At 43.6% G+C, this 27,746-nt stretch overlaps 1 pseudogene; it reads left to right on the plus strand.

Annotated features, from left to right (window-relative positions):
- The window catches only part of LOC106026542 (heterogeneous nuclear ribonucleoprotein A3-like), a 227,102-nt pseudogene that overhangs the window by 105,800 nt on the left and 93,556 nt on the right, over window positions 1-27,746 (plus strand).

The following is a 27,746-nucleotide window of genomic DNA, read 5'->3' on the forward strand; positions in this document are numbered from 1 at the left end:
TAGTTTATATTTTGGATGTTACTGTAACTAGGAGAGTAAAATTTTTAATGTGTAGTTGTTCTTTACAACTTTATAGAAACATAGCTGAGTTTTATATGTTAGTACATGTCCTGTATTTCATATTTTCAGTGCTAAGAATGGAAACCAGAGCCTTTCGAGGCAATCGCTCGGCCTCTGAGAGGTCCTCCCAGCCCCTCTGTATCTTTGCAGAAGACAGTCTTCATTAGTTGTACTAGTTTTCTGTTTCCATAGGATTTTCTACAAAAGTTCTCACGGCACCTTCATCTAAAGACAGCTTCTTCTCTGTATCTCTTGTTTTATTTCTTGCACATTGCACTAATTCTAGTCAACCTTTGCACACAAGATTGACTGGAATTAGTGAGGGCTGTTTCTAGAAGGAAAATATTTGATTCTTTCAACTTAAGAATGGTAAGTTTGTAAATGGCCCTTATAGGGTTTGGGAAGATCCCATCTATTCCTAGTTTGCTAAGACTTTATTTCAGAAACATTTGTTAGATTTTACCAAAATGTCTTCACATTTGTTGAGACTTCCTTTAGCTGATTGGTGCTCAGTTTCCACATTTGAGTGAACTGTGGAACACTTACCTCTTTTTATATTCGTCCTCCTTGTTTATAATAATTGCTCAGTATTTCTTCTGCATTTATTTAGTATTACATTAAATCCTTGTTGCAATTTTTGCTTTACCAGTCAACAGAATTTGAAAAACTCAATGGGAGAAGAATTGTCTATTGTATTTACCAATATTTTTGTTTACTGTGGTTTTGGTTTCTTATTGACATTCTAATATATATTTTTTTAGTTTTTCCTTTTTGTTTACAAAACTTTTTTAGCAGTTCCTTTGCACTGTGTCTGCTGCTGACAAATATTCTTAATTTCACTTCTTCCGCGGTCTTGATTTCTCGTCCATTCCTGAAGAATGTTCTCATGTGAAAACATCTTCCAGCTGGATATAGACTTCTGGGTTGGCAGTTCTTTTCTCTCAGCATGTGAAAGTCTTCTAACGCTACAGATGATAATGAAATTTTGCTGGGTTTTTTTCCCTCCCTATTCATAAGTTGCTATTTCTTTCTTCATTCAGGATTTTGGTTTGTCTGTGGAAGCCTGACTGTGATGTGTATTATTTTGGAATTCTTGGTATTATGCTTAGGGTTTTGTCTGTTTCTTAAATCTATATGGTAATGTCTTCTGCCAAGTTTAGAAAACTTTAAGGCAATATTCTTAGAGTGTTTTTCATTCCCGCCTTCTTTTCCTCTCCTTCCAGAACCCTAATGCCACATAAATGGGCTTGGAGTGGCCCCACAGGTGCTTGAGGCTTGTAATGTTTTGTCGTTGCTGTTGTTTTGGGCTTGTTAGCGGTCTGTCTTCTCTCTGCTGTTCGGATTGCATGTGCCCTGCTGTCCTGTTGTCCAAGTCACAGATTTTTCTGTGTTCCTGCTCTTCAGCTGCTGAGTATCTCTACTGAAGGTTTATGTCTCTAATTTCGAGAACTGCGTTTTTCAGTGTGAGGCGTTCCATTGTCTTTTCTTTTCCTGTTTTTCCCTTTGTTTCAGGAGTGTTGTCACTGCTCTTTCTTGGGGCAGGGTGCTAGAGATGGGCCCTGGGCCTTCCCCCTGAGCTACACTCCCAGCCCTTTTTGTCTTTCATTTTGAAACAAGGCCTTGCCACTGTTCTTTGAAACGCTTTTATGATAGTTTCTTGAAAAGGCTTTTCAGACAGTGTCAAAATCTCTGTCTTTTTGATGTTAAAATGTATTGTTTTTTGTTTTGTTTTTCATTCAGTTGGAGATCTTCCTGGTTTCTGGTATGATGAGTGATTTGCTATTGCTATCTTGACATTTGGAGTAGCATGTTAGGAGAGTCTGGATCTTATTTTAATCTTCTTTTTAGTTTTATTTTTCTGACACTGTGCCAGTGGTGGGAATTGGGGAGGGGGTCCTGCCTCATTTTTGCTAGGGAGGGGTGGAAGTCCGGGATCCCCAGGCAGCTTCTGCTGACCTGAGTCCTCCTGGTGGGGCTGGGAAGAGCCTGCTGCACCCAATCATCTGGGTCTCTGCTCCCCACTGTTGCAGCACCTGGTAAGGGCGCGGGCAGGCGGGCACTTGGGGTACCTTCACGGCCTGGAGGGGAAGGGAAGTGGAGGCTGGGTACCTGGCCCTGCTGACAGGATGTGCTGCAGTGTTCTCTGGGGTGTTTGGCTGGGGTGGAACAGTTGTTGCCTAAAACTTTTCTCTCTCACTAGGCCCCTTTTCTGGGTTCTTTGGCCAGAAAAAGCAGACTTTGGTTGGGGTCCTTTTGGTCTGCTTCCATTCGGAATTTGATTTCTCAGCGTCTTTAGCTCCTACTTGGGATACAGAGGACAAAAAGAAGCCAAAGGGCGAGGCAGAGCGTTGCACATCTGTAACCCCAGCACTTCTCGAGGCTGAGGCTGGTAAATCTAAGCCCAGCCTGGGCAAGTTAGCTAGGCCCTGTCTCAAAATGAAGAACAAAGAGCTGGCGATGTAGCTCAGGGTAACGGCTCTGAGTTCAATCCCAGTGCTGGAGAAGGAGGAGGAGAAGGAGGAAAAGGAGGGAAAGGTGGACGGGGAAGGGGCAGAAGAAAAAGGAGGAGGAGGAGAAGGAAGAAGAGGGGGACAGAGCCAGGAAACTCGCAGCCGCGCTGTTCTCTTGGTCTGAATGTCCCCAGGCTGCTTGTCTCCTCTTCTTTCAGAGTCTTCTTTTGTCTTTTTCTGTGTAACAGGCTTTTTAGTGGTGCATATCAGGAGGAAAGAGACAAATGTATTCCAACTTGTGGGAAGTGAAAGTCTTTGTCTTTTAGCATACATTTCAAGGTAAAAGGGGTGATCAAAATATACAGTCAATGTTTAAATTTTAAAAATACCGTAAAGGACACTTTGCCACCCATCCCCCTCAAGACGCTCCCCTTACTTTGGATGCATTTGTCCCATTGTTCTAAGCGCTTTGGGAAGCAGTTCTGAAGTCCTCTTTCACCTTTTGAATCTGTCCAGTGACGTGGAGGCAGCCACTGCAGACACCCAAAGTGCTGGAGACTGAACCCCGGGCTTCTGCATGAGTTATATCCCCAGCCCTTTTCATCTTTTATTTTGAGGCAAAGTCTTGCTAAATTGCCCAGGCTGAATAAGCACTTGCAATTCTCCTGCCTCAGCCTCTCAGAGTGCTGGGATGGTAGGGGGTGTTTACTGGGAAAATTTGCACATATTCTTCCAGGAAAGGCTTTGCATCATGATTCGTAGGGGCAGCGCGTGCCTGGGTAGGCTCCATTCAAAGCCTTAGGTCTTCATACACTGAACGCTCAGAAAACAGTGGCCCAAAATGCCACTGGGTAGAGAACTTCGTGTTCTAATGAGCAAAGTTTACTTCGGGCCACCTAAATGGGGCAGATCAGAAAGGCCCGGTGACTTTTGACAGGTTCTTTCGAAGCTTCTCTGGGCAGCCTTCTCTGAAACTAAAATACAACTTGGAAGGGCCATGAGGACTCATTTTAAGAGGCAACAACTGTCTTCTTGAAGCAAAGGTGATGATTCTTAGAGGAACCTGACTGCAAGTTAACAAATATGCTGCAGAGATGTGGCTTCCAAGTCACCTACAGAAGACAGGGGAGGCTTAAAGTTCAGAGAGGGAGTAACTGGCCAGGGCCGGGTGGTAAGGTCTTGGGGATCAGGCCCTACACTCAGCTGTTGGTGCACAGATTCCTCCTTCAGTCCCGTGACACCCCTGCACTCCCCCAGCTCCTGCCAGCCCTCTCCCCTCTTCAGGAGCTCCCCACAGGAAATGGACTAGCTAGAGAGCAAGCTCTGGAATTGGTCTGCTGAGCTTGTGCTTGGTCTTTGAGCAGGGCTTCTCCTGATGTTGGGGAGTCTCACAGTCAGAAATAGGGGAAGGAATGAAATCTTGGTGGCAGGACATCCATCCCTGTGTCCTCTAAGATGTACCACTTCTGTGGCCTCATGTTTAGCAGGGCTGTCTGTCACCCTCAAACACAGTCTAAAAGCTCTTAGGTTTTATCTTATTTAATTCTTACACAACTTTTAGTTCTTATTTTAACAGAAGGGCACTATAAACTTAGAAAAGTAAGTAATTTGCCCAAAGTTGGTGAGAGATACATGCAAAATGCTGAGCCCAGTCTACCTGACCCTGATTCTCTTGTCTTTAGCCACCACGCTTATTGTCTGCTCAATTCTGAATAAAGAGGAAGAGTAGCCTTTGTGGGTCAGAGTTTACAGAGGTCAGAAGGAGGATTTCAGAATACAGCTGCTCTCTAGGAGAGAAGGGGGCTGGAATGAACCCATGCCAGTTCTGGGATGTTCAGCTGAGAAGGACGCATGCTCTGGACCTCCAAGAGAGCAAGAACTGTGGGGTAAGAAGGAAGGGGCTTGGATTCTAGAATTGGAAAAACCTGAGTTTAAAACCGGACACCACAATGAATGCTGGGAGTTTGGGCGAGTTGTCAGAACCTTCTACACTTCCATTTCCACATCTATCAAATGATTAATAATGGTCTCTCCCTTGGGTTGTGGCTGTACAATGAGACAATACTAGGTTCACAACAAATGCTTAGTAAGGGCTGGCTACTGTTTCTTTTCGCTATTGTTCTGGAAGGTGGGAGGTGCCCTGACACGGAAAGTTCACCCCAGTGAAAGGACAACAATGCCTTATGGAGCAGGGACAGCCTGGAGCGGCCCAGTCTGCAGCCTTCCTCAGGAGTGGGGTGACTCGGAGAACCCAGCACCCGCAGGCAGTACCCACAGGGACCCAGCTTCCTGCACAGCAGTACTGAGTGACCCGTACTCAGTACTAACCTGCAGAGCTCACTCTGAGTCTTTGCTAGAGTAGTGGCAGTGGCTCCAACAAGGGAGAGAGAGGCGGCTTCCCTTGGCTCCCAGCCACTACAGCTGTCATCTGTAGGAACCTGTTTATCTGGCCCAAAGGGAAGTGGATGATTGAGAAAAGGTGAACAGGAGGACTGGGCTTCGCAAACAGTGACCTGCTAGCTCGGTGTGCTTGCCCCAGACCACAGGCCAGGGGCAGCATCTTCCTGGGCTGTGGTGCCCTGAGTGTGCACGGCGCCAATGAGGGGCAGTTTGCAAACTTATTATAAACAGATTACATTTTGCATCTTAATGTGGCTTTTGGCTACCTGCCCATGAATTTAGCCTCCAGGAAAGAAACAATTGTTCAAGGCAAGTGTCCTGTGTTTTTACTTTCCGTGCATTACTGAGGGCTTCCTCCAGTTCCCCTTAACTCCCATACCTTTTCTCTCTCTCTTCTTCCTTTTAGAAAGTCCTCTCACATCTGCGCTTAACCAGAAATACTGCAAGCTGCTTTTCCTGCTCAGCCTTGTCCAACAGAATCCTTTTCCTCTGAGCCAAAGGAGACAGCACAAAGCCGGAACAAGCAGCTCTGGCTGACTGCACCTCCCCATGAAAATGGCCTGCTTCCACTCTGCACCCCTGGGTGGCAGGTCTTGCATAATGTTTTGAAAAAAATTTTTTTTCCTTTTTAAAACACCATCTCGCTATGCATCTCAGGCTGGCCTTGAGCTCACTTTGTATCCCAGGCTGGTTTCGAATATCCAATGATCCTCCTGCCTCAGCATTCTGAGTGCTAGGATTATAAGCATGTGCCACCAGCCTGGCTTTGGTTTTACATAACGGACAGCTGCTTTCTCCGCACGTTTCCTTGTCCAAAAGTCAGAAGAACGAACTAATTCCAGAACAAGATTCTAGGCAGACCTGGAGAGGATGTGGAGAGCTGTAAAAGGCCCTCTTGTTTGCCTGGTATTCATGGGTACTGGATGTACATGTGTGTGCACACTCATGATACTCATGTGCATTTGTACACCCATAACATCCAGCACACATATTGTTTTGGGTCTCTCAGTCAGCATTTGTTAGTTAAAGATGGGCTATCTTTAAAAAGTCTGATGACCATGGCCATTCATGTGGCCGTCAGGTCTCTCCAGGAAGGACCAGCCCTCTGTTCAGGCCTCCTGGCCACCCTATTTGTGTCAGGACTTCAGGAAGCACCCAGAGGGGACACACAGACAGTGACGTGCTAGCTCCAGTGCAGAGGGGCCAGGAGCCCACAGCCTGCACCCAGGGCCAAGGGAACTCACTGGTAATATCCCCAGGCAGCAAGCCAGGCCTGAGAGCCAAGCTGCCACCTCCTCAGAGTGACAGCTGGGAGCTGGCTCGGCCAACCCATCTGCAAAGCCAGAAATGAGTCCGTTCTCCACTGTGGGCCTCTGATGGAAGATCCAAGGCAGGAGTGCCAAGTCCGGCCCACTTGGGCCTTGGCACGAGGCAATCACCCACAGCTGTTTGCTGATCCAGAAGGCAGGCTCGGGCCAGAAGCTGGGGTGCGGTGACACAGAGCTACACTGCACTTGTGTCTCTGGCAGAACTGTGGGGGCCACAGTGGGTTCACTGCCCCTTCCCCACAGGGGCCTGGCACCTGTTTATTTTTAATTGGGATGGGGAAAATAAGGGCAAATTGTGAGGTTTTATTTTAAACCTGCACTGAGGAGAAGTAAAACGAGGTGACCAGGAGTTGCGAAAAGGTCCCCGTCATAAACGCCTTCACCATCAATTAACACCTCTGAATTCCTGAGCCTGGCCAGCGACTGTAATGCTTTGGTTATTTAAAATTTCACACCAGCTTCCCTCTGCCTCTCCCCAAGAGGGTCTGGAGAAGCTACACAATGCATTACTGGCCTGTACTTCTGAACACGGGTAGACGTAGCCCTCAGGGCTAGCCTCAGATGTGAGGCGGTGCTACCAGTGAGCACAGACATGGCCCCACACTGAGGACAGCTGAGTCCGAGCAGGACCTCCTCCTCCACTGGCCCCACCCCTTGGACGTTGGCCAAGCAACATATCTGGCCAGAAGACAAAGTAGATGGTGGCCGACTGGGTACTCAGCCACCAGCCCCTGCTGTATCTCCCTGTCCTATTGAAGAACGAGGGATGCAGGTTCTAGGTTTCACATTTTAAAATCTATCTATTTTTAATAGATAATCGTTGCGCACAGTCCTAGAAGGAAAAGATCCAAGCCAGTGAGTGGAGAAGAGTCTGCTACCTCCTGCCTCTGTCCCCCAGGAATCCCCGGCTCCTTCCCCGAAGCAACCTCCGCTCTCTGATTCCTTGAGATCCTACGGAATTGTTCTCAGCACACACAGCTGGGGCACTTGGTTTTGCGCTACAAAGGGCAGCATACTGCACCACTGTTTATTTAACCAGTTGCAGACTGTTAGACATTCTGGTTGTGTTTAGTCTTCGGTGAATACAAGAGATGCTCGTTAAATAGCCTTCTGGGTGCACACAGCTCACACCTGCATGTGAATATCTATAGGTGAATTCACAGCAGCTGAATTCCCAAGTAGAACAGTAAGTGTGTTTGCAGTTGGGATAGATAGTGCCAAACAGCCTGCCTTGCGGTCACACTACTTTCCAAACAACCAGGGTATATAAGAATACCTGCTTCCAGCACCTTTGGCATATGGGACATGAGCAAAAGTCCACAGCTTGGGAGATTAAAAATGGTAGCTGGATACAGATTTCAACTGCGTTTCTCTTCAAGTGAATGACATTGGCCATCCCTTCAAATGCTTACGGGCTGGATATTTTATATTAATGATGTTTGCACCTTGTCTGAGAAGTCGGTTTAAAATAGTTTCTTCTTCCAATTTTGCAGCCTTTTGTATTTGCTTATAGTACATCTAGACACGCAGACAAACTTGATTTTGTTTCTGTTTGTTTTTGTTTTGACACAGGGTCTCACTATCTAGTTCAGCCCGGCCTTAAGCTTGTGGCAATCCTGCGGCTTCAGCCTCTTGAGGGTTTGTATTATTGGTGTGTGCCACTGTGCCACACTTACAGGTCTGATTTTTTAAATGTGGTTATTTTCATCAAGTTTCCCCTTTTTAGTTTTGTATGTTACGTTTATACGTATGAAAATATTCCTCAGTTTGAAATGAAAAAAAATGTTTTGTTTATTTTTATGGCTTCTTTTTTTGCATTTAAATATTTGCTGTATGTGGGCCACATTTCACTCTTATAATACACAGTTTATACTCAGCTTTATTTTTCCCACAGAGCAGTCCCTTTGCCCCATTGACCAAATGCCCCATTTGTCCCCACTGATATGAAATGTCCCCTTTATCCTATCACAGTCTGGCCTGTACTGTTCCTCCCGTAGGCTTCCTCCTCTGGGGAATGGAAATGCTTTTAAATGAATGATGCATCTTGCTATGCAGACCAGAATCCTCCAGCAGGAGATGCCCCAGTGGCCTTCCACTGTCTTAGTCACTTTCTCATCCTGGGACACCATACCGGTACCCACAGTGTACAGGAGGAAAAGTTTATTTCAGTCCATTGTGGGCTGGCTCCAAGACAGGAGAGCATGGCCCCAGGACATGAAGGAGGAACAGCTACTCAAGCCAAGACAGCCGGGAAGTAGAGGGTCAAGGGAGGAGCTGGGCAGGAAGAGATGATCTTCCTGGGTCACACCATAGTGGCCTGCCTCTCCCAGGCAGGCTTCACCTCCTGACAGCAAGTCTGCAGTGATGGCCTTGTAGTTCCATTACTGTCCAAAGGTCCAGGATACGATCACAGATACCTTAGAGGGACGTTTTGATGCAAAATCTAGCACGCATTTTTCTAACTTTAGAAAATCTGATCTTTTCTGTTGGATGAACTGTTCTATCCCATTTGAACTTCCCTCCATTTACCCCATCCGGTCATTTACACGCAGGTCCCAGTGACAATGCTACTCTCTTTGTAAAAAGAGTCTGGAGATTTCAGCTGGGAGGAAAACCACCTAAGTCAGAAGTAGGGGGAAAAGGGAGAGAGGGAGAGAAGGAGGGAAGAAAGAAAGCCCAAATCGCACACAGAACAGACGTCCTTTCCATGAGCTCCCCGGAAGTGGTTAGGTCTACTCTTGGGTGGGCCCAGATGCCCACCAACAGGTGAATCTCCCTGAGGGCCCCAAATCTCTCTGGACACCCTAATTTCCTGCTAGAGGGTCCTGTCCTTGAGAGACAGGTGGTGAGCTACTGTGAAGGACAAAATCAAGACACTCCCTGACCCGGCATCTATCAATTATGTGCAGACAAGTGTCACCGCCCCCGAGGAGCCCTATCTCTGCCAGGCCCACATAACAATTTCCTCCAACTGTCTAAGGTCATAGGAGGTGTCCAGCAGTCTAAACACACCGCTCAACATTCTCAGCACATGTCAGAGGAGGTTTTGCTTTTGGGGGGACTTTGTTTGGTATCAATACTGTTTTCCAAATTCTTTTGCCCTTATAATAATAACTTGTAAGCTCATCGCTAGAGATAACTACTAGAAGTAAAGAAACCACAATGTGAACTATTTCTACATGTATAAAAATTATATTTTCCTTTACAATATTAGGATTGCAGCATCTATAGCACCTCTCATTAGGAAGTAATCTTTTTTGTTGTTGTTATTGTTGCTTTTTAATTTTATTTAAGGAGAAAAAGAAAAAAAAGGCAGAAAAAGGGTACATGTTATACAGAACTTCAGAAAAAAATAAACAGTAGGAAATCACTAGTTAATGGATTACATATTATCATCTTAGAAATATTTGTTCAAGTTACAAAATTAAAGCATATAAAGTGGACATTCCTGCAAACAGTTCTGTTCAATGATCCAACAAAACTCAGTAATATGGTTATCTATCTGATACACTTGAATATACATGCAGTTATGTCCTTTAGAGCTCTTTCTTTTCCTCTCTTTTGTACAATGACAATTACACATTTTGAGTTTTATTACTCCCACAGTTCTTAATACTTTTTTGGAAGAGAGTAAAACCAAATGTGACATAACACAACAGAGTCAGTCAAATCAAAAGGGTGGACATAATAGATAATGTAAAAACATAATACAAGGTGATCAACAGTGGTTACCATACTGCCTCCCGCTATCTCAAAAAGAATTGCCTATATCATCAGTTATAATAAAATTGAACAAAACAGTAAAGAATGAAACCAACAAAACTAAAACATTGGAGACATTATCTTCAAAAGTAGATAATAGTCAGCCACAATGGGCGTCATAATGAATCCCACTATCTTCACAGCTGTTGCCTAAACTTTTGAACCTGGTATTATCAAGCAAAACAGAATAGAGGAACATCAGTCAAAACAAGATGGTGAGAGCAATACAGGGCTTCAAATCAAGTTAATAGAAAATCTAAGTGGGTTACTATAATATATCCTGCTATTTTTTATTTTCCCCTTAATTAAAAGGATAAAAATAAAAAAGTAAATAATAAAATGGAGATTGAGATAAAAGAGGGCATAACAACAAAACAGCGCAGATCAAAACGTAACCATTTAAGCAAAATAGTGTTTCACCACAAGATAATCCCGACATAAATGTAGTTACCATAGAGTCTCTTTCCGTGAAATCTTTGAGTATAACTTCGTATACTGTAGCATCAAATATATCAAAACAATGTAAAACCATTCAAGAGAATGACAGTATTACAGGGTATTTAGAATCAACTAACAGAAAATGAACAATGGTTTCTGCATAATCTACTTGTCTATAAAAGTTTTTGTTTATACTATCACATATAATAAAATCCAATAAGATATAACATGTTAAGACCTATGGAGACAGAAGAACAAAAGTTTGATGGGACTTCAAAACAAGATGATATTAAATCAGCATTACCTATTATGATGTTGTTTTCTCCAAAATAGCTGTTCCTATCATCCAATCTTCTCTACCTCATTTCTGTTGAGCTCTTTTTTCTGTCATGAGTTGTCAGTTTGTCTTCTTCATTTTGTTTTCTGCTCCATTCTTTGTGGTCTCTCTGCCACTATTTCTGGATTCTTGGTATTTTTCTTTTTTAGAATATCCTGCAGTATTCTCTGTAGTGTTGAATTGGTGGTTGCATATTCCCCTAGTTCCTCTTTATCCTGGAAGCACCTTGTTTTTCCATCAATTTCCAGGGACAGTTGTGCAGGATATATCAATCTTGGCTGGAGGTTATTATCTTTCAAAGCTTGAATTATTTCCCCCCATGCTCTTCTTCATGATTTGATGGTTTGTGCTGAGAAGTCTGCTGTAATTCTGATGGGTGTCCCCTTGTAAGTGATCTGTTACTTGTCTCTGATGGCTTTTAGTATTCTACTCTTATATTGGATTTCTGGTATTTTGATTATTATATGCCTGGGTGTAGCTCTGTTTGGGTTATAGGTGGCTGGGGTCCTATATGCTTCATACATCTGAGTATCTTTACCATTTGCTAAATTAGGGAAATTCTCTTCGATTATTTCTGTGAATAGCTTTTGTAGTTCATTTGTTTGTATCCCTACCTCTTCTTTTATGTTCTTAATTCTTAAGTTATAGATCCTCTTATCATCTTCTAGCCGTTGTATTATTGCTGTTTGTTTCTTTGTTATTTTTAAGAAGTTTTTCATTTCATGCTCCCATATTACAAATCTGCCCTCCAATTCACCTAATCTGTCCTTAGTTTCTTTCAAGCTGTTATGCCAATTTTTGATAGAGTTTTTAGTTTCCTGGTAATCTCTTTGAACCTGCTTCACGTATTCTATGTTTTCTCTATTTTCTCCATCAAACAATTCTCCCCTTTCTTTCTGTTCTTCCATTCCACCATCTGTTTTTTCTTGGGCAGGACTTAGCATTTCTCTAACTATTCTGCTTATGTCTTGCTTCAGGTCATTAATAACTTCATTCCTGAACTTGTCTATGAGGCTCTGGAGATAGTGCTTTATGTCTATTGGTGCCGTGTCTTCTATTGCATGTTTCTCAGGATTGGGGGCCGAGGAGCCTTTCTTATTGCTCCCTCTTCCCATATTGTTTGTTCCTTATATACAAGCGTATATAGGAGGCTGAGCTTCCTTCCCTGTTGGCCACAGTCTGTTTGAATTGCGCTAGGTGTTCCCACCCACTGCAGCGCACCATGGAGACACGGACCAGGCAGCCTATGCGGGGCCCACCCCTCCAGGTCAACCTACCGAAGGCTCCACCACTAGGGTGCACCTCCAGGCGCTGGGACCTGGGTTGTGCTAGCCTACTGGGTCTCAGCCAGCAGGGTCATGTAGGCTAGGCACTGCTCACCAATCCTGCTTGAGAGGGGGATATGTGACTGCAGTCACTACAGCGCCCTGTTCCGGCAAGTCTGCCCGGTCCCAGAATGTCCTCTGTTGGAGCCTCCTAGATTGTGGAAGAATTCCTGTTTCCCTCACTCACCGCAGGTTGATGCACGGCTCCCCGCCCATCCCACTGTCAACTCCGTTCACTGACTCCCGTTCTCAGAGCTTTCGTGCGTCTCTCTCCTTGCTGAGCCGATTCAGATGCAGCAGCGGCAGCAGGAAACCCAAATCGTGGCTTCCAATGGCTCGGGCTCCAGCTTCCACACTGAGGCTTTATCTGTTCCTGTTACAGCACCAGGATTGCATTCCCAGTTGGTTCTCTCAGCCCAGTTCGTACTTGGGTCAGCAGGGTATATCTCCTTTTGCTTAGGATTCTTCACTCCACACCCTTCCTGGATTCTAAGCTGGGTCTCTCAGAGAGCCTCCATAGCTGCTGCTATCTGTCCGCCATGTTCTCCTGGAGCAGGAAGTAATCTTTTACAGTAGTGTGTAATGCATCACAGTTTGTTAGACAAATCCTTGATAGCTTGCTCCTAGTTACACACTAAAGCCTTCAAGTGTCACCCGTAGGTTAGGATAAGCCCAGCCAAGGCTCCTGCAGCACCAGGACCTGGAAGGATGATTATCTTTCATTTATGAGCAAGGATGCTGAAGGCTGACTAAACACCAGTACTCGAAGATGTACACTCAGAGACCAGTATGCAGTCAGTCCCGTGAGGCTCTCCACCCACTCCATCAGCCCGGGCCATGGACCTTTGTGTCCTGGACCCAGACCCGTTACCTTCTTAGTCATCACTGTGGTTTGCATGAAGCCCAAGGAGTGGCATGTTAGAAACTCAAGTCTCGGTGGAACTGTATTAAAGTGATGGCACCTTTAAAAGGTGGCGCCCAGTGGGGGATGATCAGGTCATAGGCTCCAGCCTCAAGGGATTCATGTTTTCTCATGAGAGTGGGTCAGGTTTCATGCGAATAGATTATTTCCAACAAAAATGCATTGCTACAGTGAGTCTGACCTCTTCTTTGAAGCCCTTGTGTGCCTCTTTGAGAGCCAAGCAGATGACAACACCATACTATTCAGCCTCCAGAACTGTGGATGAAATAAATCTCCTTTCTTTATAACGTAATCAGCCTCTGGTGTTCTGTTACAGTAGCACAAAATAAACTATGAAAGTCATTATGAAAGAGGAATATTAACTTACTATTTTTATTGTATTTCTTTGGTTGCATATGAGTTTGGATGTCTATTTTTTATTGATCCTTTGCATCTATTTATGATTATTACAGCTTTTGCCCATTTTTCTGTTCTTGTCCTATGTATATACTCCATATATATACGGATATATAATTAGGTGGCTATATGCCATATATTATTTGCTTTGCTTGGGGATTTTTTTGCCTTTTAATTTTTTGTGGTGTTTTAGAAGTCAGAAGTTTTGGATTTTCTTACACTGTTTTCTTACACTGTTTTTTTTTTTTCTGTAACTATTTCCATTATTTTTGTGCTTAGGACATGTGTATTCTTCCCAGGTGCAGACACATGTTTACCTCCCTTTCGAGAGGTTTGTGCAGAAGTCCTGGAACAGGCTTGTGTGTGATGGCTACATCTGTTACCAGTTCTATTACACCTGTTACCTGGACCAGTTCCTGCCTCATTATCCAATTACCAGGTGTGTCATGTCTGGTATGTGGATACAACTCTGTGAGGCTCACACCCAGTAAATATTACACACCCCCTGGCACAAACCAAGGCCACATGGGCTTTCAGCATTCACATCCCATTCTTGAATAGCATTAAACCCCTGGCAATGAAAACCACCAGATTTTCTTTGGTTCTGTGGCTGCGGGTATAGGTTTTAGAGAAAACAGCTCTCCATCGGGCCTGCCAATCGCGCTAATATTCATAAACACTTCCATATAACTGTAGCCGTCATGTAAATAGTGATTGGTATTTGGCTTTTCCTCCTTCAGCCTAAGTCCCTTGTGTTTCTTTCCGGTGCTAGAAAACGTCACGGATCCCTACTACTCAGGCTTCAGAGCTGGGTTTTAAACCACAGGCCACTCCGCTATCTTAACTTTCTTACGTGTTACTGTTGGACATCTGGGCTCTTCCCAGATCTTATTTTCACGTAGTTAACTACCCAGTAGCCATGTTCTGCCTGGCATGTTTTCTATGCTGAATTTTTCATTATCAGTGTTTTTCTTGGTCTCTGTTCCAGCTGACTCTTTATTGCTGAAATGAGTTGAGACTTTTGTGATCTGGTGATTCAGGACCTTTATTGTCATTCTCAGCTTGCACTCAGCACTCATGAATCTTTGGAATCTTTCAAAGTCTTTGAAAACCAAGCCTACAAGTAGGGAAACTGAGGATCAGATTAGTGGAGTGACTTGGCAAAGTCTAATGGAGACCTGAGGTGGGGATCTGGGTCTTGGGTCTTTGTAGTCGGGGTGCTGGGCAGAGATGGCAGCACCTGGGGATGGTGACAGCCCTGGACAGCCCTGGTGACAGTGCTGCCCAGCACTGCCCTGTGTGCATCATGAGCTGTAACTCATCAGCAATAACAGTGGACTAACTGCCCTGATGCCTGCCCTACCAGCGTGGTGTCAAAGACATCTCCAAGGCCACCTTTGGGGACACTGCTAGGCTGGGCTGGTGGAAGGACATGGCCCTTGGCATGGCCTCTTGACAAAACTTCATCATTCCCTTTGGGCATCATTTTCTAGTTAGCTAGGAATCTGTCTTATCTGATTTTCCTAATCTACATTCCTCCCTCTCAATGGCAGGGATTTCCTCAAATGCGTTGTGTACTGCTTGGCTGTTCAGTGCTTGCCTGAGTTACCTGTTTAACCCATCCCGACAGATGGGTGGTTGTTTGAGCATGTGGAACCCATGCTGAACCCCAGCTTCTTTCTGAAACATTTTCAGTCTACATGGCTAATCATTCCATAATCTTCCCTCAGGGATTTCCATCACGCAATCTACCATCTTTACAAATTTCAAGAATGGGTTGCTTGCAAAGGAGTGAGTTTCCTGGTGTTTGACCCCTGTGTGTCTGCGGGGTCTTCTGGGTACCTTCCTCTTTCACTTGAGCTGTGGACTCTCTGCAAGTATCTGAGTCCCGCCTCCTCACAGTCCTGGATTCTGTTTTTGATGAATATTTCTTTTAACTAGAAAGAGTAAAACTAGATTGCCATTGCATAGGCCTGGCCTCTTTTTATCAGGCCTCAATATTTTAACACTTTTTCCCTGTAAAACTCTATCCTTTTCTGGGGCTACTCTTTGAAGAGCTTTGAAAATCCCTTCCGAGGCCGAGGCCTTGTTTGTAGTATTCACGCTGAGATTTAGCTTCCGGGTATGGTCCTCACAGGTCAGGCTCCCCCTGTGTATTTTCCCTGGTTCTGTATCTCCTTTGCATATTTTGGGGATGCATTTTTATAACTCAAGGATCAATCCTGCCCAGACACATTGGGTTTTTTCTGAGTATTTCTTCTCTTTTTGTCCTTTGTGAATATTATTATTCAGTCAACTTCTATATAAGCAGAATCTCTCATCTCACTTGGGATCTGCGTATACATGCGAACTCCTAGCCTCTGTCCTCCAGGTTAATACTGTGCAGCATGAGGACCTCTGCCTCAGCTTCCACATGTACATTTTTGGTATGTTAATAGCATTTACCTCCTGGGAATGTTAGGGGGATGGAGGAAAAGTGCTTAGCTGTGGTTGATATTACTATCATGGTCTACTTATTATTGGAAAGCTTTGCAGTAATGTGTGCTGAAAAACCAACTCAAACTGGCTTCAACACAAAAAGAGAATCCTTTGCTCAGAGGATTTCCAAGGATTCCCATCAAGTGCCACACAGGTCTAACTGACTTTAGGCACAGCCGGGTTCAGAGCTACACTGCTGTGTCCAGAACAACCATGCCTCTTGGTGAGAAAGTGGTGGCAGCCATAGCTCCCAGAAAGTCACAGTCATGGTGAGGGGCAAGACCTCCAGTGTGGACCCGGATCCTAACTCTGACAACTGGTGCTGTGTTGAACTCTGCACTCATTAGGTAGATGGGCTTCCCCAACAAGGAAAGGACCTATGCCTTCCTGACAAAATGGCATTGCTGACACCTGTGGGGAGCCTCCTGCAGTTCTTTCCCAGCAAGACAGACCCCACCGGAATCAGGATAGATGACCCTGAGCCTAGCACACTGGTCCCAGCCTCCTACTCCCTCACAACCTTGCCCTGGACATTCCTGACTTTGCTCCTTCCCGACACCCACTGGACTCCTCCATATGCTCTGTCCCGCTTGGTCTTGACAGCAAGCAGTTAAAGACCTTATCTTTCCTATTTGACCTCCACCTGCTTCCCAGCTGGCTTACTGACACCTGGCAACTGACCTTGGAGTCACCCCTCAACTTTGCCCTGCTGCCCGGCTGTACTAGATGTTACATGTGCTTGCTGTTTCTCTGAGGGGACTCTTAGCCTTGGCTCGTCACTCACTGAATGTGTGACACACACAGTGCGGGCACAGCTTCTTCATTAGCTTGGAAGCTACTCCTTTGACATCCTTTTCCAGCTCTGCTTCTACCACTGGGAACAGTCTTCATAGAAAGGCGAATCTCGAGGGACTCTCTTCGTGGCAGTAGAAAGGTATCCCTGCTGTTGTCCACAACGTCCCCTCCCCTGCTCCAGAGCTGTTGTGAGCTGAGTTGAGCTCAGCAGCCCTGGAAGCAGCTCTGTTTCCCATAGAGACTCTTGACCACGGAAAGCTCTTGTCCTGGGCTGAACCTGTTTCTTTAGCTGAGACTCTGGCTTCCCTGGTGACCCCAGGAGTCCCTTCGCGACTTCCAGCACATTCCCCTCCGAGCTGAGTCATCAAGAGCCGTTCCTTCTTCTTTCAAGAACCCTAGCTGATACTCTTGTGCCATGCCGCATCCTTTCTGACTTTCTGGATTTACTTGGGCTCTTTCCATTTCTCCTCTGAAGTTGCCGTTGCAAGTCTCGCTGGTCACCCTGGCTGGTCTCCTGCAGCTCACTCTTCTCAGATGTTGGCCGGTACACTGTGCTTCCTGCCAGGACCCCGCTAGTCTGGAATGGATCTGGGCTGCAGTCCAGGAGACCAAGTTCCCGGCTTTGACACCATCTACATGCCCAGATGTTCCCTCCGTAGACTTCCTCTCTCTTTTCTTTTCCAAAGTCACAAAACTTCAAGTGAAAGAAGGAATGAAAACACCACCTGTAACACCAGTTCCATTTCCTCCCCCAAACTTCAAAGCAAATAGCAATGCAGTGGGGTAGGGCTCCAAGGCTCCTAGGCTGGCAGAGCTAGAGGAAGCCCTGGAAATGGTCGCAGGCTCTTGCTCAAGTGCTGCTCTGATCGCCCGGTTGTGGCTGGTCCAGCTGTTACAGCTGGCACAGCAGGAAAGTGCCGTGGTAATTCCTGATGTCCCCACGGATGTCAGGTGAAGAGTGACAGTGTTCTGAGCTGAATCTCTTCCTCTTCACCATCTACCTGCTCTGCATTTGACCAATGAGGAGACTAAATTCCACATAATGGTGAGCTGTCTAAAGCCACGCAGGAACCAGAGCAGATGTGAAGACAGAATCCAGATTGTCAATGACAATGACTTGTCTCAAGTGCTGGAATTCCATCTCATTTGAGGTTGTGCGAGTCCGCATGCCCCCCCCCCCCCAATCCGAGATGTCCACTCCTTACCAGCACTGCTGTGCAAGGCTGCAGGGGCTGGAAAGGTCCCAGTGGGGCCCGGAGGACTTTTGGAGTCACCGATCCACTGTTCCACAGCGAGAGGGCAGTGTGTGGCTGGGCTGCGCTGGTCACAATCTCCAGGGATTGGAAGGCGCCCTGGAGTCCTAGCTTGTGGTTTGGACTTTTTGTTAAGATACAGTTGGCAAAAAATTAGAAACTGCTGCCTCAGATAGGACATACTCCATTTGATCCCAAGTGGAGAGAAAACAAATAGCACAGTGAATCACCACCAAATGCTCCAAGTTGGCACCCTGAGACAAGAAGGCAGGTCCAGTACAGAAGTGAGGTGGCTCATTAAGCCGGACACAGAGAGTCTTCATCCCTCCCGTGGAAGTCAGCGCCTTGCTTTAAAATCTGTGCTGTCTCACACTGAAGACCAGACAGAGCCTCCGTCCATGCTGAAATGTACACACAAAGTCAGAGGCTGCCGCAGGCATGATCTCACCGTAGGTGAGAACCCACAAGGGGCCAGCGGTACCAGGGCTCAATGAGCCCCTAGGGTATCAGCCAGGGAAGGGGTCCCCGTAACTTAGGGGCCCCAGGTCTGCTGCTCCTCAGGGAGGGAGCTCATAGGGGTGGGGTCCTGTTCTCAGGACCCGTGTTGGTGACCGGACGACATACTGTTTTATGAAAAGCCTGGCGTCTGCTGGGAGAGCCTTCTGCCTGCCCAGTGGGCAGGGACCCAGCATGGCCATGGGCAATTCCACGCCAGGAGCAGGAGCTAACATCAAACCGAGAAAGAGCAGGGCTGAGTTTTAGCTGATGTAGCATACTTTTTCTTTCTTTCTTTTTTCTTATTTTAAACGGATCCCTTGCCTGGTTCCACATTTTGTGTGTGCAGGCATGCATGTGGCATTCGGTACCCCCGACTGGTTCCCTGGAGATGAGCCCTGCGCACTCCCCCGTGCCCCCTCTGTCCCCCAGCGTGCCCTGCCCCCACCGCAGCACAGGAAGAGCAGAGAGAGGCCCAGACTGTGGCTTGGGGTTCTTTACAGGGGCCGGTGGGGGAGGGCGGGAAACTGCCTTGTTTATCTTCTGGGTTTTGAAACTCCACCAAACTCATCCGTTTCCAAGGAAGCCTCCATTCGTAGGTTTCCAAAAATAAAAAAAGTAAAAGGAGTTTGACTTCAAAAGAAACTAGAGGAAAAAATGGTTTTGTTTGTTGGCCAACTAATTTATTATTGTTGTTGTTTTATAACATTAGGTTTGTTGAAGGTAGGCAAAGTGGTCTTCTTTTTCACATATTTTTGCTTTCTTCCTCTTTTGCCTTATCATTTAAGAGGGAAAACAATATTTTCAGAGACTGATAGGATATGTTCCTGGCTCCGTTCATGTCACGTCTGTCTGGGGAATTGGGGTTTTGTGTAAACTTTTATAATCACATTTTCTGCTGAGGTTATAGATGACAGAAAGTCTCCTATTCATATTGTAAACTAAAGACACAACATAGTACTTCCGCTTTTACCCCCAAAATTAAGATTAAAATTAAAAATTAACTATGCTTTAATACCAGTTTTAAAATAATTATTAAACAGATAAAGCATTTTAATACACTAGTTGTCTGTACAGAATATATTTAGTTCTTTAATAAATCCAGGGTGGAACAACTCCCATATCAAACACAGTATGTTAATTTATTAGCTTTTTTATAACCCTGCACTCTAACAATAAACTTTTCATGTGGAGCCAGAAAATGGTATATGCTTTTAAATTTTAAAAAGTTTTTTTTTTAATGATATAATTAATGGAGGTAAAGGGAGTTGAGGAAGGGGAAAAAAAAAAACATAAAATATACCTGAAAACGTGCTACTTCGTATTTGAACATTCAATCATCTTAAGGATGTAACTATTCAGTTTTAAAGGTTTCTGTTACTTACCAGGTTCTATGAATCACTGTATATACTGATATAAGCCAAGAATCAAGTGAACTCATAGTTTTTGTTATACTTCTTAGTATTTATAGGTTCATTTTATGAAAGTGTTTAAAATCAAGGGAGAAAATCACATTAAGTTCCCGTTTCCTCTTTCCTAAGCATTATCTTTAAGGTAAAGATATTCAATGAATTTGAATTTTCTAGGGGGTTCAGTCTGGTTACCTAAGAGAATATGAGGGGATTATCTTCATGGTAAAGGAAAGAACATAAAAGACAGTTTTTTTAAAAAAAGGAGGGGCAGGGTTTCCTATCAGTTGGCACAGTATGTCCTGCCTGGTATATCTGTGCTGGTTAATTTAAAACGTTAACTCCAAGTTTTTAATATAGCACTTGCCCGCCAGTGCCTGGGCTGAAAGCCCATCCTGTCTGTGTCAGGCAAGGATCCAAGACAGAAACAAGGAGAGCACGGCCATCAGAAGTCTTATTAGTGCAGCTAAACACTCGAAGTTAAGGAACCCGCAGCCCCTGTCTAGATAAACGTAGCTGCAGCCTTTTAGCCCCAAAGGAAGGCCTCATTCAGACCTGGGCAAGGGGTGGAAAGAGCTTGCAGAAAACAGATATTGACATGACTGGTCAGCTTGCGGTCCAGGAGATAAGTGATAATCTGTTTAGGTTTTCCAAAGTAATTCAATATCCTGTTGACTAAATCCAGAGCAGGCTCAGAGAAATGCAACTGGGGATTAGTGCAATTGACCTCTTGTAAGAAAGCAGAGGGGCTAGCTTGGATCATAGAAAGCACCTTTGATAGCATTCTTTCTGCTTTCTGGAAAATCAGCCAGAAAGGAAAACACGTCTGAAACATTATTTTTAAACAGGCTCTGCTGGCTTCTGGTGCCAGAACAAGACGAAGCAGACACTTTTCCCCACCCCACTCCGCTAAATCCTATCGGATGCCCTGGACACTCTTCAAGAGGCAATGCTAAGAGTTCAGAAAGCTGGAAGAAAAGAAAGTAGACTGGGTGGAACCGTCAAGACATGAGAAACAGCGACCGACCAGGTGAGTTTCCTGCATGTTCTTTTTCGTTCCTTCTTAAAAGACACCTACAACCAACAGACAAAAATGTCCCCCAGAGGAATCTGTTCTTTCTGGCCAAAGGGAGCCCCAAAGGCAAGAGAAGAACAATTTCAAGGAAATACTGATCTTGACTCACAGTTTTAGAGGTTTCAGTCCATGATTCCACTGCTTTTAGGCCTGGGACAAGGTGGGAACATCATGGCAGGAGGTGACAGAGGAGGGCTGCTCCCCTCACAGCAGCCAGGAAGCAGAGAGAAGGAGCCAGGGATAAACTACATACTTCAGGGTGACTTGCTCCATCCAGTCAGGCCCTACCTTTTACTAAGCCCATTCAGCTAGTGAAGTCATCAATGGATTAGTCCACTTAATGGACCCTGGCGACCCAATCACTTCCCTTAGCCTATCAGCTGACAACCTCGTCTTGCACACCTGTGCCTCTTGGGGGGACGTTTGAGATCCCAGCAAGAACACCCTTGTTACTTATGATTTCCTTTTCCATGGTTTCAGTTACCTGTGGTTAACTGCGGTCCAAAAATATTAAATGGAAAATTCTAGAAATAAACAGTTCATAAATTTTAAACTGTGTACTGCTCGGAGCAATGTGATAACCTTTCTCACTGCCTTGCCCAGGATGTGACTCATCCCTTTGTCCAACTTACTCACACTGTTTAAGCTATCTGCCCATCAGTCCTTTATTGGCGATTAGTTCAACTCTCATACTATCATGGTCTTTGTGTTCGAGTAGCCTTCATTTTATTCTGAGAGTACAGAGGCTGGTATTTTATTGTAGTATTTGTTGTATATTTTTTCTATTTTATTATCAGCAATCGCTGTTAACCTATTTCTTGCCTAATTTATAAATTAAACTTTACCACAGTTCTGTATGTATAGAAAAAAATAACATGGTGTATGCAGGGTTGGCCCTACCCATGGCTTCAGACAACAACTGTTGTCTTGGAATGCATTCCCCGTGGATGAGAGGAGGCTACCACATGGCATTCTAGGAAATGAAGGTCCTAAGGGGCACTGAGCTACAGAGTCTCCTCGAATTGCCCATATTGACCACATGGCTCCGTATCTAAAGTAACTGGGTAGCTAAGATTATAGGAAAGCACCACTTGTGCCTGGCTGTTCCAATTTAATTTTATTTGGATTGTGGATTGAGAAGAATTTAAAGAACTGTCCTTCCCGAGAAAAGTGCACATGGTGGGTGTGGTTGTACATGCCTATAATCCTAACACTTGAGAGGCTGAGTCAGATTGCCAGAATTTCCAGGCCAGCCGACACCTTCATAAGTGAGACCCTGTCCAAAAAAAAGAGCAAGTACTATCTTTTTGGCCAGGCATGGTGACAATGCCTATAATCCCAGGATTTACGAGCCCAAGGCAGAGAATCACCCTAAATTCATGCCAATTGTCTGAGATACGTAGCAAGATCAAGAGCTGTCTCTGGTGGGGGTATAGCTCAGTGGTACAGTGCCAGCCTGGTACACACAAGGTCCTGAGTTTGATTCTTAGTGAAAAAAAAAAAATCCCAACTCAAAAACTTGATCTGAAAAAAAATTGATCTGAGGATGAAGAATTAAGAAAGATGAAGACACAATATGTGTAATACCTTCTCACAGCAATGAATGTATTTATCATATACATACCAACAAACATTTTTCGTATACAAGAAAAAAAAGAAAATGAAGGTCCAGAGAAGAAATTTACTCAAAAAACACAACATTCAGAGCAAACAGACAAACAAACTAACTAAAAATAAACCTAAATTTGGAGTCCCATGATCTCTTGCTTTCCAGGGAAAGCGAGCTAGTGAGAGAGGAATAATTTGGCTGAGGGTTCACTTGCCCAAGTGGGTACAACCAGGTATGGGAGGCTTGGGGTGCATCTGTGACAGGTGGAAGGGTAGAGCCAAGTGTCATCCTCAGCCTCCTCATTGCCCCTCACCCAACAAGTTGCCTGAGAAATCAGGTTCCCTTTGGTGGGATTCCAGGTGGAATGTTCATCAGAACATCTGTTTCTCTGAAAGATCAAATGATCAGGCTGAAGCAAAATACTGCCTACCCAGCTCTAAAAATAACCCCATCTCTTCAGGCTTGAAGTCATTCTTTCAGGTGCAGAAAGGAAAGCACCACTGTGCGTCACAATTTAAAATAGGAGTAGGGTCAGAGGAGCAGCTAGGCAGGTGCCAAGTCGGCAGTTTCTCAGCTGGTATTTCCTATGCTTCCTGTTTTTGGACATGGGTTCCTGTCTACCACTCTGAGATGGTGTGTGTGTGTGTGCGTATGTTTGTGTTTTGGAAGTTCCATTGCCTTGTTTTCTGTCTTTTCTGAGCACGTGTGTTCATTATGTCAATAGAGTGCATTTACCATCACTAGCTACTCAAGGTTTGCCCTTAGATATTTTAGTCATAGAAATTAAAATAGTCAACCATGCCTCTTTCTCTCTAGCTGCCTTCTGTGGATTCCTGGTGTTTTCTTTGAATATCCCCATCTCTGCCCAGAGTACAACAAGGGAGTCACTATTGGTTAATTTACACAACCCCGTGCTATGGTGGAGTTTTCTACGGAAAGGAGGCTCCTTTTTGAGGGGATGGAGTTCTCTAAAATCTAAGATCCTACCAATTCTAGGACTCTTGCATTTTATTTCCTTTTTATAACCCAGCTATGTTTAATTCAGTAAATTACCTTCAAGATTGACCACGACTGATTCATATAATGAAAGGACTTCTGGTCCAGACTAGATAGTGGTTTCTTTCTCTCCTCTCTCCTCCCAGACGGTTGGAAGGACAGACGCTAGAAATAATGCTTAAAGGTTCAAAAAAAGGAGGATTCTGAAGAGGGAGAAAGAGGAAGAGTTAGGGATCTCAAGACTGGAAGGACAATAGGCAGTGGTTTGACACAGGTCTGGTATTTCCCAAAGACAGCCAAGGTAGACTCAGTCCTCCCCCTTCATGGTGGGCCTGAGGGTCTCTCCCTCCTCATTGTTAGACACTTAATGTGACCAGATGGTCACATCATAGCAAACAGCCTTATTTGGGAAGCATTCTTGGTCTCCCTTGGTCTCTCAGGCAAGCCTGAGATTGCCTTCCCATACTGAGGCACCAGGAGGCCAGACCAAAGAAATTCCTCAGCCTCCTAGATGAACTGGGAAGCATCAGGAGGAGTGCTGGTAGGCTGTAATTATATGACAAAGGCTCTGAAGTTAGACCATCATTGGGCCACAGTCCACTGAAGTAGGACAAGATCTGTATGTTAAACATATACAGGGCAATAGCCTACTTAAAACTAGATAGGATTCAGGACCTTAATAGGTGTCCAAATACAGCAAAAAGCCCACATCACTTTAAGAACCAGGAAAATCACTTAAATGAGAAAGGACAGCTGACACTCACACTGAGATTAATCAGAGGGTAGAATTATTTGACAGAGTTTACAGTAATTGTCATAAAAGTACTTCAGAAAACAACTACAAATTTTCCTGAAATGAATGAATAGACAAATCTCAGAAAAGAAATAGATGTTGTAAAAGAACAGTTGAATGGAAATTACAGAACTGAGAACTACAATAAGAAAAATGAAAAATTCGGATTCTACTCAGTAGTTGAGTGGATGTCAATAGAATCAAATTGAGAAAAATAAGCAGAAATCAACCAGTCTGAACAATAGGCTGAAAAAAATCTCCATGGTGCACGGTGACTTTGATTTACAAATTACTGGTATTAACTTCACTGCAGGGGTCTGTTTAATCAACTTAAGATAAATAGTTTTAGATGAGTGACAAATAATAATATTAAAAAATTTAAATATTCTTAATAGCATCAAAATATAGAGAAATAAATCAAATTTAATTGAAGGTTATAGGATTGTAATTGAAAGAAAATAAAAGATTTCTAAATAAATATTCATAGGATAAAAGACTTAATGTCTTTATGGTCAATTCTTTCCAAAGTGATCTATAGAGTCAGTGCAATTTTAGTAGAAATTCCAGGGGAATCTTATCCTGTTTGTAGAAACAATTTAATTCTTTATTTAAACATTTAAAAGACCAAAATAATTTTGAATAAGGACACTTGTCAAGGCTTATTCTGAAGGTTTGGCAAATAAAAATGTGAGATTTGCCTAAGTACAGACAAAGAGACCAATGGAAAACAAGAGAGTCCTAGAAAACAGACCACACCTATTCAGTCACTTGATGTATGATAAAGGCAACTGTGCCATGCATTGGAAATGGCAGGGCACAGTCTTTTCTTAAATACGCAGGGTCAGCTGGATATTTGTATCTTTAAAAATGAAACTTGACCTTATTTTGCATCATACACAAAAATCAATCAGGGGTCACAGATCTCAATGTAAAAGGCAATATAATAAAACTTCTAGAAACAAGAAACCAATTTGCTCTTCCTGAGAGTCAGCAGAAGCCCTTCAGGTCCCAGAAGGAAAAAGAAGAAGCCGATTCACCCTTCTCATGAGCCAACCATTGTACACACTGGGAGACAAGATTCCCCGCCCCCAGCCATAAGAAACTGGCTGATTGGAAGGAACTCAGGCTGAGTTGTTAGCAACTGAGGCTCGAAAACAACTTAACTCTTATGTTGTTTGATTAAATTTGCAGGCCTAGAGCTATTAGTCTGAACCTCTATTAAGAGGATACCAATATACAACATAGCCAGTATGGGGGATTTCCTTCTGTCTTAATTTTGAAATCTAACATTGTTCTCACTGCTTTGTTTTATTCCATTTTATTATTTTGTTCTATTCAATGTAACATTTTGATTGCTTGTATTCTATTCTGTTTTGTTTGGTTTTCCTAAGTCTGATGATATGGGTGACAATTTTGAAGATAACAACAGGCATTAAGGAAGCCGTTGTTGATTTTCTATTATCCTGTTTTGAAGTCCCGTGTCATTTTCACAGTTTTGCTTTGACTGGCTTTATTTTGTTTTATTTTGTTTGGTTTTATTTTCTTTAAAATAAAAATTTAAAAAAACTTCTGAAAAATAACATAAAAAAATTTCACAACCAAGTAAATTTAAAAATTTTTCTCAAATGTAATACAAAAGGCATTAAGCACAGAGGAAAAGGTCATTGAATCGGACATGATTAAAGCAAGGAACTTCTGTTTGTCAAAAGATGCACCTCATAGAATGAAAAGGCAAGCCACAGAGCAAAAGGAAAAACTTGCTGATTGTAAACCCAATTAAGAAGTTACACCGAGAATACGTAACGACTTTCCCTAAGTCATTAATAACCCATTAGAAAAAGTGGGCAAAAGACTTGAAGAAATGCATCATAAAAGAGGCCTAGCTGTCCCCATCTCTACATATGCTGAAATTGAACTCAAGAAACCAGTCCAATGTCATTCTAATCAGCGAACATTGGTATTGCTAGAATTTCTATCATAATGCTACAAAATTAGCTTCGGGTTTCTTTACAGCTATCACAAAGAGAATGAGAGATGCGATGGTAGTTACTATTGTCTTCCGTAATTTGGAACTTGAGGGCCTAAAAAGCCTCCAATGATTTGATTAGTTCTATAATATACAATAAGTATGTAAGGTGGGTGAAGATGGGGACAACTATTTGTAAGAAATTAGAGACAGTTAGATAGACAACGAAGATCTCCAGTGGGCTTGCTGCGAAATCTGTATTTCTTTAAATTGTTTTTTTAACTGCTTTGTTCTGTTTTGATATGTTTAATCTTACCCTCTTTGAGATGTAAAACAAATGTGTAGGACTGATAACCATATTACTGAGCTCTTGTTCGATCATAGAGCAGAACGATTTGTAGTGTCACTCTATGAATGTCATTCTAAATACTTTAATTATATAACATGAACAGTATTTATAAGATGACAATGTGTAACTTAGCAACCAGCAATTTCTTACCGTTCGTTTTTCTGTAAGTTTGTATTATTTCTACCCTTTTTTTAAATCTCCATGTATTCTTTTGTTTCCTTTTCTTTAAATAAGAAAGAAAGAGGCCTAGCAATTAACTAATAAACAATAGTAAGCAAATGCAAAGTAGAGTCGCGAGGAGACACCACTGCAGAGCCACCAGATGCTACAGGAAGTGCTAGAGAGGATGATTATCGCTTACATCCAAGCAATTTTATATCCTGTGACCCAGAAATCCTACTCCTAGATAGAAACTCAATGAAATACATATATGGAACACTAGAGATATCTACAAAGCACACATATCTTTCTAGTTCTAGTAACCAAAGACCAGAAATAACCCAAATTTCCATCAATAGTAGAATGAATGAAACGAAACAGCCCAATGCAATGCACAGCTAGATGGGTCTCTCATAGAACATCATATTCAAGACAGCCACACAGGTACCCCGAATGTTCCATTTGCATGAAGTTTAAGAACAGACGAACAGACTAATGAGGACAGAAGTCAAGATAGTATATGGGGCTGGGGATTTAGCTCAGCGGCATAAGCGCCTGCCTTGCAAGCAGGCAGTCATGAGTTTGATCCCTGGTACCGATAAAAAGGAAAAAGACAAAAAAAAAAAAAAAAAAAAAAAGAGTAGTATAGTTATCTGGAGGATGTAACTGACACATGGCAGGAGGGGCACCCCTGGTGATAGTGGTGTCTCGCTTCTTGATCCAGCAGGTAATTTCACAGGTTCATAAACATTCTTCCAGTTAGCCTGCTTATCGCAGGTACACTTTTCTCTATGTACTCTTACTTCAGCAAGAGTATACTGACTTGAAGAACACACTCAGGTTTGCAAGCTGAAAACAGCCCCAGAATCCTCCTTGCCTCACAAAGAGTATTTTACACATCATTTACATTTTTTAGAAACCAAATGTTTTTTCTCTCTCTCTGAGCTCATA

This window comes from Cavia porcellus, unplaced genomic scaffold, assembly GCF_034190915.1.
Source record: "Cavia porcellus strain 051 isolate PalLab524CR breed Dunkin Hartley unplaced genomic scaffold, mCavPor4.1 scaffold_18, whole genome shotgun sequence".
In the NCBI taxonomy this organism is placed as follows: Eukaryota; Metazoa; Chordata; class Mammalia; order Rodentia; family Caviidae; genus Cavia; species Cavia porcellus.